Consider the following 17,978-nt stretch of genomic DNA (forward strand, 5'->3'; position numbering starts at 1 on the left):
ATCTCTACTCACCCTTGCACTTGGAAAGCTTACATTTTAACTTTCAGACTTCAGTCAAGTCTTAAACTTGCCAGAGGTGGTCCAATCAACTGTTGAGATTTTGAGACCTCATTGGGAGATGAAATAATTAACAACTGTGTAAAAGTTTAGGCTACTTCAGGTACAATTTTTAATTTTCATTTTTGACTTTTTTTGGTGTAATATTTTCTTCTTGTTCAAATTGGGAGAAAGCAAGACCAGCCTATAAATTGTGAACATAAGACTGTCAGGAACAAAGCAGTTCTAGTAACACTTCCATCTGTGGCTGAAGAGAAGCATTAAGGGAACAGGGAGAGAAACGAGGCCATGAAATGGTTTTTTCAGTCATCTCTACCAGTGGAAAATATACATGTGAGATTCACAGTTTAAGCTGCATTTACTCTCTCAGGTGTACCCATTTCTTCTCCCAGCTTCCAGAATAACTCTTCCGTCGGTTCAAAACCTTCTTAACCTTTGTTTCCATAATATATCTGCTCTCAGATGCATTTGCAGGATCAAAGAACCATTCTTCAAATCAAATAAAGTTTATCAAAAAAGATCAGGAGACAATACTAGAGTATTAAAGAAATGCCTTTTTCTTCCCTCCTAGCATATGTTGGGAAAGTCACTAGCAGTCTTTGTTAGCCCTGCTGAAAGATATTAGGGGTTTAGATTATGATGTATATGGTGAGCTTTCACATAGACCTCATTCTCCAAATGTCAAAGACAGTTTCTCTGTTCTGTCCCTCTGATCTTGTCATCCCTCTTTGCATCCTTTATCGACTCCACTCCATTTCTACTACACAAATACCACTGTACAGTCTCTAGTTTGAAGGTCACTAAGCCTCATTCAGTACTAAGAGACTGAATCTGTTCCCTGAATGACAGCAATAATGCCAGTCTCCACCACCCCTCTTCACCTTCTGAAATAGGCACCTTTGTGCCTTCTCCCATGATACAGTTCATGCTTGAAAGCAGCTTTCTCGAAATATTCATTATTCTCTTCAAATCCTGCCTTGAAATTTTCCATTGCTCTGCTGCCTACCAAAAACCTCAAGAGATTAAGTCACTAGTATACTAAAAACATTATCTACCTCACCAAAGAATATTATCTCATGGTTTCCTTATATATTACAACCATATACTGTATATTTTTTATATTTAGATTGTAAGTATTTTGCACTAGGGACAATTACTTTGTTCCTTTTCGCATCATGCCTCATATAACAGGGTTTTCATCCATAACCCGAGTTTTTATGTACTGGAATGGTACAAATGAATACCAAACATTTTTAAAAAGCAACTTGTTGTTATTACAGGTACTAGTAAATCTTCTCAACTACTCAGATTCTATTCTCAGTATGCCAAATTTGCAGTCATCAGAAAAAAAAACTTTTTTTTAAATGGAAAAACAATTGGAAATTTCTTTTAAAACACTTTTTTAGCTATCACAGAGGTAAAATAGGGTATGTTGACAATTTCAGGGTTTTTTTGAAAACGATCTTCAAAATTGCAGTGAGTTGAAGAGCTTTGAAGTAAATGTTAAATTAGCATACCGGCTTCCATTAGATCATTGCAGACCAATTGTCCAGGTACAAATACATCATCTTTTCCAACATGTAACATAACTGCCTATTTCTACTGCACTAGGTTCATGGTATGAATAATATAATACCCAAGCACTGATTCATAAGACTATAAAACAAAAGGCTGATGTGGACCACAGTTCAACCAGTTTTTATCCCACTGAGACAATGTGATTCATATAATAGACATTTTCTAAATGTCTGAGAAACTATTCCACATGAACTCCCCCATAAAAGCAGGATTAAAGTATGATACAAATCCTTAACTGGCCAGAAGGCCTGACACACAGAGGCACGATGGGGTCAAACAAGAAGTGCTCTAATACAAAAACTATTTACTTACAGAGACCTAAATATAAGTCCTAAAAAGACCATCTCATTTCAACGTGTAAGTGTTGAAATAGTTTATAAAAGATGGGTTATTTTGCTGCATTATATAAATTATATCGATATGATACACTCTCAATTCACAGTTTATTTACTAATTCATCTACTTTCCAGCCAGTGTTTTTTACTTTTGTGTTTCGGTTTAAATTCTGCCTTTCATGGCACAAAATAAAACCAATTTGGCTACCCTACTCCAGCTTTCATAACGCTTCCAGTCTCCTAAGGAGCGTCAGATATTCAAAATCAACGTGTCATCACATTACAATCTAAAAACTGCTCATTACTTCGTTTAACTGGATTTGTCTCATAACAGCCATAGTGGTTTGAAGACTATGGAAATAGCTGGATTCTGCACAGAGAAACAAAAATCAAGACGAAAGATTCCTTACACATGCATCGCTTCATGTTTGTGTGTGCACATATTTTCTGATAACACAGTTTTGCCTTTTCTGCAATAAAACTCATACTAAAATTGAGCAATGTTGTGTATGTGTAAGTACATGCAAAACCATTTGCAATATTTAAAATATTTTAATATATATCTTTTCTTTTTCTGATTTTTATGGTAATTCTTAATTATTCATATTATCACAATAGTTAACACTTCCCATTTTTCTAATGCTTGACCAATATGGATTCATGGATTCATGAATCAATATGGATTCATGTCAGTGATTTTCCCCTGAATTTTGCTATAGTTCTTCACTTCTGGCATAACTAGCCTATATATGCAAAATTAAATGCATCTAGAAGGACATATAATAGGCATAGCAATCAATCACATTTTGATATTGCACGTTATGCTAAGGGCAACGTCACGAGCATAAGAGAAGGTTCTCTTATTAGTTTTAGTCTTTGTTTTCACCTCTTCCTGCCATAGTCACTAACAGGGCTTTGCCTTTTTTTCAAGTCTGAAGATAAACTAGGCTTGAAGGAAGAGCTATTAGCTTTAGACAATCCAGCTTCATTCTACTGATGAATATGACACCGAAAAAATTTCATTTTTCAAAAGTTTTACACTAATTTTTTTGATCTTCCATTTCATAAAAAGGTTTCATCTATTTGTGTATTTCATGTGGTGCAATATTAGAAAACACTCTGCCATTTTTGAGATAACTACAAATCCTTTCTATCTTCTTCAGTAATGCTCTTGAAATGTTCATATTTAATTTTTTCAATGTTATTTAATGTTAACTGTTGGGACCAGTCAACTGTTTCATCTTCCTACCCTCAACCTTAAATCCATCTTCTCAGTCTTGGAAGATTAGCAGGAAACATTAGCATCACTAGCTTAGAGTAATGATCAGCAGCACTAATATTTATTATAGCTAGAATGAAAACTAACAACCTGAGTACCATACCTATGGGGAACATCACCACTAACGTCCTTTATGTGGTAAGAGAGTAATTTTTTTTTTTTTAAACTATAATTGCTTGTTCTAAAAAGGAAAAGGAAATGAGATAAAAAAGCACAAACAACATACCTATTTTTTAGTCTTGAAATTTTAGCAAGTACACATTTTTTAAAAATTTAAAATTTCAGCAAGTACTAATCAAAACATATACTTAGACCCTTTGTGTTTTGAATGTTTAATCGTCAAGAATTGAAAACAAACTATTTCAACCACTCCAATTCTTTTACTGCTGGTTCTGGTGGCCATGGTTCTTTGGTCACTGAATTCTACCTATTCCTTTTTCTTTCTTAGCACTCATATAGTTCACATAACTTGCTGTTTTCCAAAACGCTGAATAAGAACTTTGGTGTCATCACCTCTCTTTTATATTTTCAAAATACAGTTCCACAGACAAATGGTTTCTAAAATAAAAAAGTTGAAATCGAGAGTATTTTAAATTCCTCTAACTTGTCCCCAAAAAAATACAAGTTAAAAAAATTAAAAGAGAAAAAACCCCCTTTGAAGCACCTAATGAATTAACATTTACCTAAAACACGAATGCATGCATGCACACGTATACAAAAGTCCTGCACAAGTTGAAACTGAAAGTTATTGACTGTAAAAGTGTTATTTTTCAGAGTTAATAAAAATGCATTGGGTATAGTACAAAACCCACCACTCCTATCCTTTTTTTCATGGTTAGAATAACTATGAACTATAACTACTAGTAGATAAGCTACTGCAAAACACCAAGTATAAGTCAGAAGTAAAAGCATGACCTACCCAAAGGCATTTGAAATGAGCCATTTTTAAAACTTTTACATATCAGAGAAAAATATCTAAGATTTTACAACAAACTACAGTTGTTTTTTGCCCTTCAAAGTGAGTATTATCTTAACAAAATTCCAATATATTATGTTTTCTCTTCTGCATAAAATGTCTTTATATAGCTTGTGCAATTTTACATCTTTTATACTTTCACCAAGCATTCACTGAAGTACTGTCCATTGTCTCTGCTTAAAGCATTTCAAAAGAGCAAGAATAGCAAGTGATAGTCTGTGAAAAGAGTTATGCATCTTCCATTAGAGAACATTTCAAGTTACAGTAGACAAAATATATATATCATAGTACTAACATGATTTTGCTTGAACATAATATTATGCATACTCTTTACTAAAACAGTTACCTTACAAGTCTAAATTTGTGTAGAGCGAAGAAAGCATTCACCATCACAAGTACCGTATCAGCTTCTATGAATTTCACCTAGGTTATGTAGTTCATTAAATCTTATTTCCAAGTGCATGGAAATGCCCTTGGCTGTGTGAAATTCCACTCTAATTATCTGGAATCACTCACATCTGCCTATTGTCTTAGAGCAAGTTCAAGCAATCAGTTTACATGATACAGATCACAGATACACAATACAGACTTGATATTCAGGACATTTATCCTTGATTATCTTATCTGTGAAGTTGTATTGACAAATTATAAGCAAACTTAGTATATGTCCGCTCTCTAAGAAAAAATAAGACTGAAAGTGGAAGACTGAAAATATACTTCTGTTATCTATTTTGAATATTGTAAATATGAGCTAGAATAATTATATAGGCAAAGAACCTCCAGCAAGCTGCTGCCCTTTCCCAAGGTGGAGGATTTTTAAACTGATTTATTATATCATTGGCTACTTTCTGCTTCTGTCCTCTTCAACTATAGGTACTCTGACAGAGCATTATGAAATAGTTCTTGTACGAATGCTACATAAAGTTTACCAACTATATCAAGTAGATTCTGCCTCGCCTCATATTCACTGTCTGATTTCCCCGCAAAAGATGCGCAAAGTACGATTAAATTGTTGAATTAATCTGGACTTTCCTTAACTCCCTACTGTAAAAGATCGACTCACTTGAAGTACAGAGGTTTGTACCTCTTTCAAATTATTCGGCCTTTAACATAATAAATGGGTCATTAAAAAAAAAAATCCCTCAATACCTTAAAGTGATTTGTAGAAATAAGTAGCTTGCTTAACTCTGACTTGTGTTTAAAAAGTAGTAAATTTTAAGTTTTTGCTTTTCAAGTTAAATGACTACATTAAATTGACTATATTAAATTAAATTTAAATTTTGTAGCAAAGAAATGTGCAAATTAGCCCTTTCCTTCCAGAAAAGAGATTAGTAAATGACAGTGAAAAATGAGATAGAATCCTCAGACTGACCATGACAATGACCGGCAACCAAGCAATGGAAGTATTTGACTCATCATAGGACAGACTGAAAAGCAGAATCATACCTATTACTTTTAACCAGTTATTTTTGTTTATAGAGATAAAACTTAGCAGGCAAGTTTTCAAAACAGACAATCACGAGCAACTTCTGACAAAGAATGTCAATGATTACTAAAAATGAAAATATCAGTCATATGGAGGTGTGTTCTATTTAGATGAAATGATATTCAAATGTAGTTAGTTCTTGGAAAACATTTTCCTCCTACACACATTCTTAAAGCTGACTTTTTCATTATGGAAATGATTACTACTATTACACCACTTCCATATTTCTACATTGCCACCCAAGTGATTGATATAATTTACTTTAATCAGACAGACACAGACGAGCTGCACTGCAGATAGTTTATGTCCCAAAGTCCCACTTCTGCAGTAGCACAGATCAGTTTTGGGTTATTTTCTATTTGCAAAATAGGCAGCAATATCCTTACTCTTATTGTACTTTACATATATCTGCAGGTTAAAAAAAAAAAAATCAATTGCATCTTTTATGCAAAACAAATGTTCAAATTCTTTAACGATACAACTCAGCTGTCAAATTCCATATTTATTCCAAAAAGATGTCATTATACATAGTTAAAGTTGACTTCTCAGTGGCTTGCATCCTTCCAAGACATTACATTTACCTATAGTTAAATTTCTAAATATCAGGAAATTACAGGAAGCAAAAATAAAAGCAGCAACACTTCAGAAAATTGAAAACTTTTTAAATGTGCACATCTCATCAACTTCATCTCTCAACTTCTCTTCTCCAGAAATAACTTCCATTTTGGTAGATATCACAATATTCTGTTTTGTAGATGAGAGGGACCGTAAAGAGTATACAGTAGAGGAAACTACCAGACCATACTTTCAATAAAAGTCAAAAGCCATGTTTGGTCAGGTAGAGTCAGCCAAGCTAGACTATACGTTTGGCCTGCATCTGATGGCCTCATTAGCTAATCTACCAAAAATATATCATTAGTACCATACCTTGCAATCTATTGATCTGTCGGATAAAAGAATCCCTGTAAAATATTATTTACATATACTCTTTCATGAAACTGTAATCTGAGAAAGATGCTGTAAGAATACTAGAAATTCTTATCACAATAATAAGCATTCATTTCCCTCTGTGGTAACAACCCACATAATCACCCAAAGAAATAACAGGTCCATGACTTCACTTCTGCACTTCTCCTAAAGCTAAGCGCTTATTGATGCATTTATGCAAAATCCTAATAGTAACAGTGTCCCTGACAGATTTATATATCCATTTATATGTGGATATAAATGAAAGAACACAACTCCATTTTGCACAGACGAGGCTGTACCTCTTGCTTAGTTTTTCTTCACATCTGCTTGTTTAGGCCTTTCGGGATGAACTCCAGCTACGTTTATTCAGCCAGTGCACAACCTTACCTCCGTCTGTGGTCTGCTTCAAAGAACAACGAAAACCCTGCCACGGGTATATTGCCGTCATGACAAGAATAAACAGAAAAAAAAAAAAAAAGCCCCCAAATCTTTTTCTGTATCTCTAAACAAAGCAAATCTCTTCATGTTTCTTTCAGAAAGCAACCTTCTAGTCGAGACGAGACCATTCTACATATTCTTGACATCAGTAGAAACATTACTTGCCATTTAAGAAACTGGCCATACGCAGAAGATTGCTGGGAGCAGTCCTATTCAGGGTTTGGTCGTTATTTACATTCAAAAGCTAGAACAAAACAGCCCAATGCTACCCAGTCACCAAAGTCAGACATGCTACAAGTACAACAATGCTCAATTCTGACCAGCAGTCCCTCAAATCATATACATAAAATATCGCTCAGAAATACACTATCAATCTCAAAATGCTCCTTAGCATTACCTAAATCTCTGCTCACTTTGGTGTTATACTTTGAAGATTAATTACTGAAACAGCTTGATCCCTATATACACATCCACATATACCCAGATCAGAACTGGATATGGTACTAATCACATCTTTTGGTTCCTTTTCCCTCTCCTGTCTCCCCATCCCCTGGGCCAAAAGTCACTGTATCCTGTGAAACCCTTCCTCCCTAAATATGCCTATTCAACATAATCGCATTTTCAATAAAAAATGATAGCCTGTAAAATAAGTTCAGAATACATGTTGCTTTTATGCCACGTAAAAAAAAACGCCATTAAACAGGTAACTTAATCTTAACCACAGCAGTACTATCACTCCACTACAATTCTACACTTTTTTGGAGAGAGAATGCTACTTCTTTCTTGGTTTAGTCAGGCTGGCTTGCTGGTATGAGAACCTCAGAAAAACCCAGTAACTGCACACTTATCTTACAATCTTAAGCTTGGTTGAGCAGGATTACAGCTGAAGTTCTGAACTGAGTCTGCTATCATCAATAAAAGAATATGAAAGTGAGCTTACTAACAGCAACACTGGTAGCAAGCAGAGTAAGGGAGAAATCACAGATCTTTCTTTAAAAGAATAAATTACAACTCATACGTGTAATGAAACTTGTGAAGTAGAGGTTTTGTCAGAAGCTATAAACTGAAGTCCTATGACATCAGGAAACAAGGGAATGAGAAAGATAACAAATTAGAACAAAATGTCATTCCAGTCTCACGCTGTTTTTCTACAAACTGTGTTTTTAGGAAACTCAACAATTTTTCCATTGGCCGGATCTACCTCAATAGCTGTCGTTTGGTTGGTCTACTCTTAAAGTACAACTTCCTTTTTCTATGCCGGGGGAGGGGGGACGAGAGAACAAACAAACCCAATTTAGACTCACATACACATACAACATTTCTTTATGTTATACCAGTACTTGCGTATGGCCACATAAACAAACCTCTAGGAACATACACCACGTGGCAGATCTGAAACAGATAAAAGTCTAAAAATGATTTTATTCTGCCCACCAGAAAAAGAAAGATTTCTTCAAGTGAGAAACATTCCTTCCACAGATTTTTTTTTTGTAACATACATATTTTTCTATTTCTTTTATGAAGAGAAAACAATAAAGAATCGCTGTGATCATCACTGGTTCCACCTACTTGATAAGAGGTAGATAAAGAACATAAAATGTTGTCTTTGAGGACATTCAAGCACACCAAACTGAATTTGGGGTTGGGATAAGAAAGGTATGGCAGAAGTAAAGATTATAGTAAAGGCAAAAGTAAAGAGTCATCTCATCAGGAACAGAAGAAACACTCTTGCCTAGGGACATTACATGTGTATTGCAGGGAATGTGAGGAAATCAGAAAATCCACAGTTGCAATATGCTACACTCCATGCTCTCATTCAGGGTGAATCTCCTGGAGAATGTTCAAGGAATTCACTTGCGTCTTGACTCACTTTAAAATGGAGAAGTGTCAGGAGCTCACAGCAGAAGCCTGTTAAATCCTCCCGCCAGTCTTCTACGCTATTTGGACCTTTGATATTTCCAAGACTACATGAGTGTTTCTTAATTCACAGGGGCTTTTTTTTTTTTTCTCTCTCCCTATGACCAAAATGCAAAGATAACAATAGTTGCTTTCTATGCTGCATATACTACTAATTTTCATACACCCAGTTTTACTTTCTTCATATCTATTTCTCAAGATTGAAGGCAGAGAAGCTTTTTTAGGGTCAGAGTGCTATGCCCTGGGAGACCTACTATTCTGTTGAACAGACAACATCCAGAAGGCACTTGGTATTTGCAAATGCTTAGCATGAGGCCTTCTGCTCACCCACAGTAGCTAAAAACCTAACTGGACGTAACCACCTTATGAACAACTAAAATAATGAAATTCACTCACTCTGTTTCTGCCTCTAAGAAGAAATCTTGGAAAAGCAGTGAGAAAACTTTCACCACTAGGGGCCCAATCCTCTAAGGACTGACTGCATGTATTAGGCCCAACACATTTGGTTTAAAAGTGTTTGTTAATTCACTCAATGTCAGTAAACTTAACCTGCAAGCCACGTGATGCATTGCGAATCTGTTGGCAACTAGTGCATGAGGTTCAGCATCAAACTTCAGGAAATGTCAGTCGAAGACCAGTAGCTACCAGCTACTTTTCACACAGAATTATTATAGCAAACGGCATTTGGTCTTCTAATTACCGGACTTCTCCTTCCACACAGAGAGCCAGTCAGTCCTATCTTAAGTCTTGTCTTTTCTTTGATTTTTTTTATTTTGTGTACAATGAAGACTGAACTGGAAAGCAAAGTTTATATTCAAAGGATAAGAATAAGAATGCATACGTTCACTTTGATTTTATGATTAGACAACTCTTTCACAAATCATAAATCTTTGATGTGAGCTTTTATACAACAAAAATCAATGGAAATTACTGGCTAAGCCCATACAACTCACATCTGCCACATTTTATTTCTGAAGCACAGGTTTTTTTACTCTCAGATTTTCTTTGCAATACATAACATGGTTATATACAAAGCTATGCTGTAACTCTGTACATTTAATTTTTATCACAATGCTTCCTTTTATTTGGATAGCGCGCGAAGTTTTGGTAGCGCCTACACAAATGACAACATAATCATTTGCTATCTCTGTACACAATCATTGCAACTGCATGAGTTTGTTACCAGCGCAAATTACATGCATATAATTATAAATTGCCTGTCATTTCTGATTTTAAAAAAATCAATTTCAAATAAAAAAGTAGACAGCTCCATCTGAAAGAATATAACGACAGACACTTGTACTACACTTATGTTCTTTTACAAACTTGTCCTTAAAAGCTTCTCTGGACTTAAAGCCTCTTAACACCGACATTATGCATGGGTGTCAGCTGCCAAAACTTAGGTATCAAGTGCATTTTAGACACCATAGGGTATCTACAACTCCTGCATGGAGAGAGACAAACCATAACCAGCAGAAGACCAGTGTCCTTGTGGAGCCCCAGCCAGAGACTGGGGCAGGGGACTCCCGTGTTTAAGGGGCCGAATCCCACCTGCTGCCTTCTGCCTGCTAGAATAGCCTTCTGGGAACTGTCTGAAGACAAGAGATGGCTCTGACTTCAAGCTATGACAACTTGGAAATACTTGTGTCCTGGTACTACTCTGTGGCTCTTTCTTGACAGTTAAGGTGAATATCCAGCATCCAGATATCTGGGGGACTTCTGAATTGTCCTACTAGTTTGCAAGAGTACACTGAAAGAGGCTGGATTACAGGCTGCTCTGTGTTTGAACGTGGGTGTGATGCAGCTCTACAGCTCTTCCAAAAAGTGGGCAGTAGAGAGTGTGCAGAAAAGATTAACTTTCTGATTAAAGCCTCCGCTTAAAATTGCTACCCTTTGCTAACCTGTCTAAGAGGACGGCAACTCCTCCCATGTTTGTTGTTACACTGCGGCTCATACTGCAGTAACAAAAGAAAGTGGGGAAGTCTGTCTGTACACTGCAACTTACTATGAAAATTTTTCATCTGACTCAGCTAATAACTGTCTAACACCCCACCCATTCATGAATGCCAGTAGAAGCTACATGACAGAGGTTTTCTTTTCCCTTCTGTTTAGCAGACATGCAATTTTACTTCAATTTCAGCTGTATTTGAGACTGAGGAACCTGAAAGAGGCTTGATGGTTTGGAGGTGAGACGTGTAAAGTTCTGCAGAGTACAGTAAAACTTCCATATAAAAGAAGTTCAAAGCTACGAATGCTTTCAAGATTTTTAATTGGTTATCCTCTACCTACTTTCTACAAGACCCACTTTTATTCTAGCTCTGCTGAGAGAAATAGCACCTGCTGACGCCTTCCAAGAAGACAGATAGCCAAGACAGCTATTTTTCAAAGCACCTTCCCCAGCAAAAAGAAAGGGAAAAAATGACATCATGACAGAAGAGGAAAACTGCATTTAGCTTATGGTCTTGGTAGGTGTAAACCTTTTCACAAAAGTGCCATAGAAATTCATTTGAAAGAGTCAATAAAGCAGATGTTAAATTGAGCAAGACGCAAAAATTGCTATAGTAATGCCAAAAAACAAACCCCAAAACCAAAAAACCTCAGAATACTGAAATTTTCAAGAATGACATTATTCACATGAATGTTTAGAAGGACTGAACTGCTCCAGTCTATGCTTCCTACAGTATAGGTGAACTAGGGATTCAGGCTGAGGGATTTTACAAATATGTCAGTTCCAACGCTCCAAAACAACCATGAGTTTAGAAAGCCACTAAACATTAACATATTGCTTTATGTCACGCTGAAACATAAAAATGGGACAAAGAAATACATTTGAATCATGACCACACTATGCACTAATAATAGAACAACATAAGAACACTATAAAATATTAATGGGATTTCCTCTTAAGTAATTTAAAAATGAATAAACCAAAAGGACTTCAGCAGCTTGTTTTAAAGAAAAACACCCATGCGTCTGAACCACTGGAAGACGTATCCAGATTAGTTTCCCTTGCTTTGCCTGGCATAAATAACTAAATAATTATGTTCTGCTTCTATGTAATTTACTAGATCAAAATTTTGTTTTTACATTGTTCATCCCTTTTTTTGGTTTTCAACTTTATCACATATCAGAAATGACTCACCAGTAATTTAGTTTGTCTTTAGTCTCTTTGCTTATTACAAAGACTTTGGAGGACAGTTAGCAGATGCAGTGAACAGAGAGCAGCTTAATTTACTGTGTCACTTGAAAGAATCTGAAAACAAAAAAGACATCAAAAGATGCAACTGGCCAAGTCATGAAAATCTGCTAGCACTCCATACACTGAAGTACTGGATCTTATACAAAGCAGTCAGATTCACTAGCTGGCATATGGGGCATATTGCTAGCAGTTTTTCCACCCTATGACAAAGATCACTAAAGAGAGGAGCATGCAGTAGCTAATGCACTTTATACATACGCTCTTAGAAAATCCAGGTTTTTTACAAGATTCTATGAGATGGCTGCTATTTTCTGTCCTATTTCGTCTTTTTGGATTCAATACGTTCCTTTTCTTTTAAACTTTAAACCTGGAGGGGGGAGGGAGGGAGGGAGCAGGGAAGCCTTAGAGCTGAATTTCAGATATTCCTTTCTAACACTAAAACAAGTAAGCTCGTATTTCCAGGGACATCACAACTTCATCCCACTGCAGTGTTTGGGTCCTTGTAAAGAGTTCAGATACACTGTACAAAGCTGGAATTTTCAGAAATATTCAGTTTCAACCTACCTACTCCCATTGAAGAGATTTCTAGTGTTTTCCCACTCTCATATATTGGAAAATTTGAAGTAACACTCCCAAATAATCAGATGAAGAAATAAACGCACCCATTCATTTAGTCCTACTTTCTGAACCATTAGGAAGACAGGACATGTTTTAAACTATTGTTGCTCTGCCATGAAAGCCAAGGCCCCAAGTTGTCTTTCCCAAACTATCACTTCAAGAAAAACGTCACACATCATAAAATAAGAGACAAAAAAAAAAGTGGCACTTCTTCCCATGATTGCAATGGGAGCCAGAGCAGATCAGCATTGCGTTCTGCTGAAAGTACCAACATCAGAAAATTTTAACATACTCTTAATAATCACTTGAAAAACCTAAACTCAGAAGCCCCAAACTCCATGAAATTAGAAAACAAAAACAAAAACCCTAAGCTTTAATCAGTGCCCAGAGATTGGTTTTGTAGAAGTTGTAGAATAGCCTTTTCCCATGTATACCCAAGAGGGGGCTTTACTACACACAGTGATGGTGCCTGATACTTTAATCCGAGAGAGCTTACTGCTGGAAGCAAAACTTAATTTTTCTAGCCAGAGGAGGAGAGGGCAGGATTACATGGACGCGGTGCAGTCCGTACCACGGGAAATGGTAAAAGGCAAAAGAAGAAACATGCAGACTTGATGTAAGGAGGAAAGCACAGAGTGAGGATGAAGAACTAGGTGGAGATCCCGCCAGACTCGGATTCGTTGCTTCTCGATCTTAGAAACAGAAACATGGGATTAGTGGCAGCAGCACGGCTGGGAATAGCCAACTATGAACCTGCACAATAAGACTTGCCTTCTGCCCCCTGCAGCAGCAGCAAGCCTGATTCTCTAGGGCTCTGGCACATGCGAAGTATAAGAAGGATAATAGCTATTTTGCTATCCAGAGCAATCTACTGCCTCAAACGACTGCCGGCTTTGCCTGTGGCCAAAGACAGTCCTGATTTTAATAAAAATTGTAAAAAAAAAAAAAAAAAAAAAAAGTTTTGGGACACCAGGAAATTCAAATGGTTATGCTTTTATTTAGTAAGTACAACAGTATTGTCATAATATGCTTTTAAAAAAGAGGCTTTTCAAATAATGACATATCAGCTACGTATGCCTATATTTTTTCAAAGATAATCAGAATGTTTCTCATATATTACAGTATAATGTGACACAAAGCTACCACTGCAAATCAGTTCTCTCTCTCTGTCTCTCCAATATTTACTAATTACAACTATTTTTCTGTTGATTAAGTAGCTGGTTGGTTTTCATTAGCAGCCAGACTCTTTAACATGATCAAAACCAAAAACGCTACGCTGCACAGAAATCCTGTAACTAATCACCTAGTAGGGTGACCATGACTATTTCCAGACACTTCCTCTGCCTCTGTAAGCCAGTGACGAATTGCAGTTATTAACAGGTCAGTGAATAAATTAATTCCAGGGCACTGGAAATTATGTTCATGAAATGAAAAGTGGCCTTGCTGACATTGCATCACTATTTCTAGACAGTGCGCTTGAACACCAAATAAATCTCACCACTTGGATGAGCGCCAACAACTAGTGACCTAGTTTCATTAGGGTGGGAAAGGAATAGCAATTGGTCCTATGAGAGCAGATTACCAAAATAACTTCACAGAGATGAAAACATTCCATACAGAATTTCCTTTATATCATACGTTTACCATTCTATGTTCAATGAAAAGCCCCTCTCCCCCAAAAAAGCCAGTCTTTGAGATCCCACAGATTTTAAAGTTAAAATGCACTTACATTTCTCATACTGACATTCCTATAGAGCACTCCCATTAGAGAAGAATAAATATTATCTTCTATCTCATTATCTCTTTCCATCTCATTCGTAATACTTTAATACTGTTTTAAATCAAAACAGCTTTTGCATTTTCAGTGAAAAATGTAACACTTCATGCTTAAACAAATAGTTTTTACTAATAAAAGTAAGTCTATTTTTAAATATTCGGCACACAGTAATCTGCTCAGTAATCTTCCTTGATTAAAAATTCCTTGGCTTCTCTTCAAAAAACACATGGAGTATGAACGAGCTCCACAGCTGTCGACATAATTTTTAGGAACTTACCAAGCGTTGTTGTATCTATACTATATCATATTCATATACTTCCAGCAGGTACTTCAGAACCCCATCCCCACTCCTTCACCTCCAGAAACAGCTATACCAAGAGAAGGACATACTGATAAATCTTAATAACAATACAGAGCAGAAAATATTTCATCTTCTATTTTTATTTCATCTAGCTGAAATCCATTGCCTTCTGCAAATTGCTTTACATTCATCAACAACAAGTACAGAAGGTAAACTGAAATACTGTATAAAGACTACTCTTCCACAGCCAAAAATCCCACAACTTTCTTTTATGAATCAAACCAAAATAACATAAGTAATGCAAGGCACTAATTTCAAACAGGTAACACCAGGCAGCACAACCCAGCAAACCCTGTTTAATCAAGATGTCCTTATTTAGATATGTCAATGACTAAACTGCAACTCCTAACTACGTACTACGTGCAGTAAGGGTCATTTGTGCAAAGACTTTTTCAACAGATCTAAAATTTAAAACACAAACTTACTGTCCATTCATGCCTCCACAGAATGTTGGGCTTTCTCCTCTTCCTCCAGATTCACTCCTTCTGAATTCATTACTACTAGATCAAATCCTAAAAGTTAATCATAGTTTTGGTAGTCCTTACTGAGACATGTTCTGATTGTCAGTGAAAGCTTTTACCCAACAATGACATCAAGACTTGTACCTAAGTTTTGGAAGGACATACCCATCACTTAAGTTTGAAAAATGCTGTAGGAATATATGGCAAAACCAAAACAGAACACAAAAACCTAGAGAGATCCATATGCCTCTAAAACCCATAATGATTTTCTTCTTAATAAACTATTGTAAGAGAATCAATAGGAAAGTTTCAGCATTCTGTTTCTTTTTCCTTATCTGTCAAGAGTTATTAAGAGCTCAGGTTTGTATTTCAAACCTGTCTTGTTCCTCCTAATCAATGTGTACATCTTAATTCTCTTTTTCCTCTTCTGTCCCTGCTATAAAGCTGTAAGGTTTGCACAACCTCTCTGTACAGACTTGAGAGTTTTTTTGCAGTCCCCATCCCAAATGTATGCACACACTGTGGCAGTATCACAGCCAGTCTGCCAAACTGTAGATTAGAAAAATAAATAAAATACAAATACAAAACAAAAGGGAGGGGAGGTGCAGAAGCAGAATCACTTGACAACAACTTACAGAGTAGCCTATGAGGCACTTGATTCCTATATCTGAATGTTGCTTTCCTCACCTGCGAGAATCATACAGGCCTTCTGTATAAACTTTTAATCCCAGTTTCTGGAGCGGAAAAACAGATGTGGTCATTGTTTCTAAATTCCTGAAGATCTTTCATTAGATATATAATATGATGAGCTACATACGTTATGCATCTCCTCACTTCATATTATATTGGGTCTATCACCATGCAGATTAACAAGTTTCTTAACACTACAAGGAATGTTTATATCACCTTCTTTAACCATCTTATTTAGGAACAAATCAAAGAACTAAAATATGGAGTTTATGCTTCCTGTGCAAGCAAAGTGAAATAGCTGTTACGCATAGCATCTAAAATATCCAAGACAGCCTATGTGGCATGAGCAATCTTCTTCCCTCCTCCCTTCAGTTTCCTGTCTTCCCCTTCCCAGTATTGTTTTCATACACAGAGAACGTATAGTTAATAATAAAGACGTTTCTGATAGATTCTGTTAGTAAAAGACAAATTGTATTACTTTGCCAGTAAGATCACAAAAGTGAAGTTGCAGGCCATTATTAGATACTGAGTTTCATTGGCCTACTACTTATTTTCAAAACATAACTGTTCAGTAAGTTGATTCTGAACAATAAATGACTTTATACAATTGTATCTTCTATATATAGCAACTTTTCATTTTCATCTATGCCCCCACCATTCCCTAGAAACATCACTTATTATCCAGTTTCCTTTAATTTTCATGCCAGCTTAAAAAAGAGAAAATAAAAGAAAATATTACAGAAATTGCACACTGAAGTGTGCATTCGGAAATTTTTATAATTGACTTAGAGTGGATAATAGCCCTCCAGATAGAAGGGTGGTCGTTTCAGGACGTATTCAGAGGTGGAAAGGGCGTTCCTTTACAAAGTACTCAACCATTTGGCTTCTTACAACTCTTTAAACAAATTCCAAACTTTGCCCAAGGGGAAAAACATTTCGTCAAAGGCATTCATGGACTCTTCTGCATCTTTATGACTGGATCTTTATGACTGACCAGAAACTCATTTGCCAAGACCATAAATAAAGATCATTTTAAATTTTAACGGGCTTTGGAACAGTAAAGGGATCTTTACCTTGCAGTATTTCAGATCATGCTTCTCTCCATTTAACTTTATTCTCTCCATCTTCCTTTCACTATAGTACCCCAAATAAATCTATCCTATTTTGCACCTACACTATGAAACCTACTGTGAATTCCATTCATGCGGTCGTGCTCTGCCTAAACTGAAGTTTCTATTCAGTGCCATACTGTTCTATATATGGTCATAAAATTGAATTGCAAATGCAAAGTTTGGGTTTGCTTTCTTTTCAAAGCTTCACTCTTCAGTTACCAATGTCACAGAAGTGGTCTGAAAAAGATACGAGTGTGATAGTACAACCCACGCTCACTTAGACAGAACTTGAATGGGGCTTAAATCTGCATGATTTAAGGAGGTGGCGGAAAAAAGCAAACCTTCTGTCACTTTTATTCATATTTCTGACTGTCTTTCAAAAATGAGCAATCCATCAATTTCACAATATAATTTTTAAATCACTGAAATCAAATTTACTAATATATCCATGAAAATGAGGAAAACAATTGATAACTGTATCACTGCCTACATTCAGTTGTCTGGATACTGGCTCAGGTTCCAAGAATGAAATTTTAATCCTAGATTTTAATAAAAACAGCACCCAGAACTACAATTTCGACATAAAGCACAATGTTGCTAATGTCCCCAAGACATGAGAAAGCTTTAAAGAAGATTTAATCATTGTTTGTAGCCGATTTTGGTTTCTCCATATCGAAATGATATTCATCTCCTGCTTCAGGCCTTCCAGGCTTTGCCTTCCAGGG

At 36.1% G+C, this 17,978-nt stretch overlaps 1 protein-coding gene across 3 annotated transcripts in view; it reads right to left on the reverse strand.

Annotated features, from left to right (window-relative positions):
• Positions 1 to 17,978, reverse strand: part of LOC104150309 (methylglutaconyl-CoA hydratase, mitochondrial) — a 113,031-nt gene that overhangs the window by 37,538 nt on the left and 57,515 nt on the right. The gene's annotated exons all lie outside the window — the stretch shown is intronic.

The sequence above is a fragment of the Struthio camelus genome, chromosome Z (assembly GCF_040807025.1).
Source record: "Struthio camelus isolate bStrCam1 chromosome Z, bStrCam1.hap1, whole genome shotgun sequence".
Taxonomy (NCBI): Eukaryota; Metazoa; Chordata; class Aves; order Struthioniformes; family Struthionidae; genus Struthio; species Struthio camelus.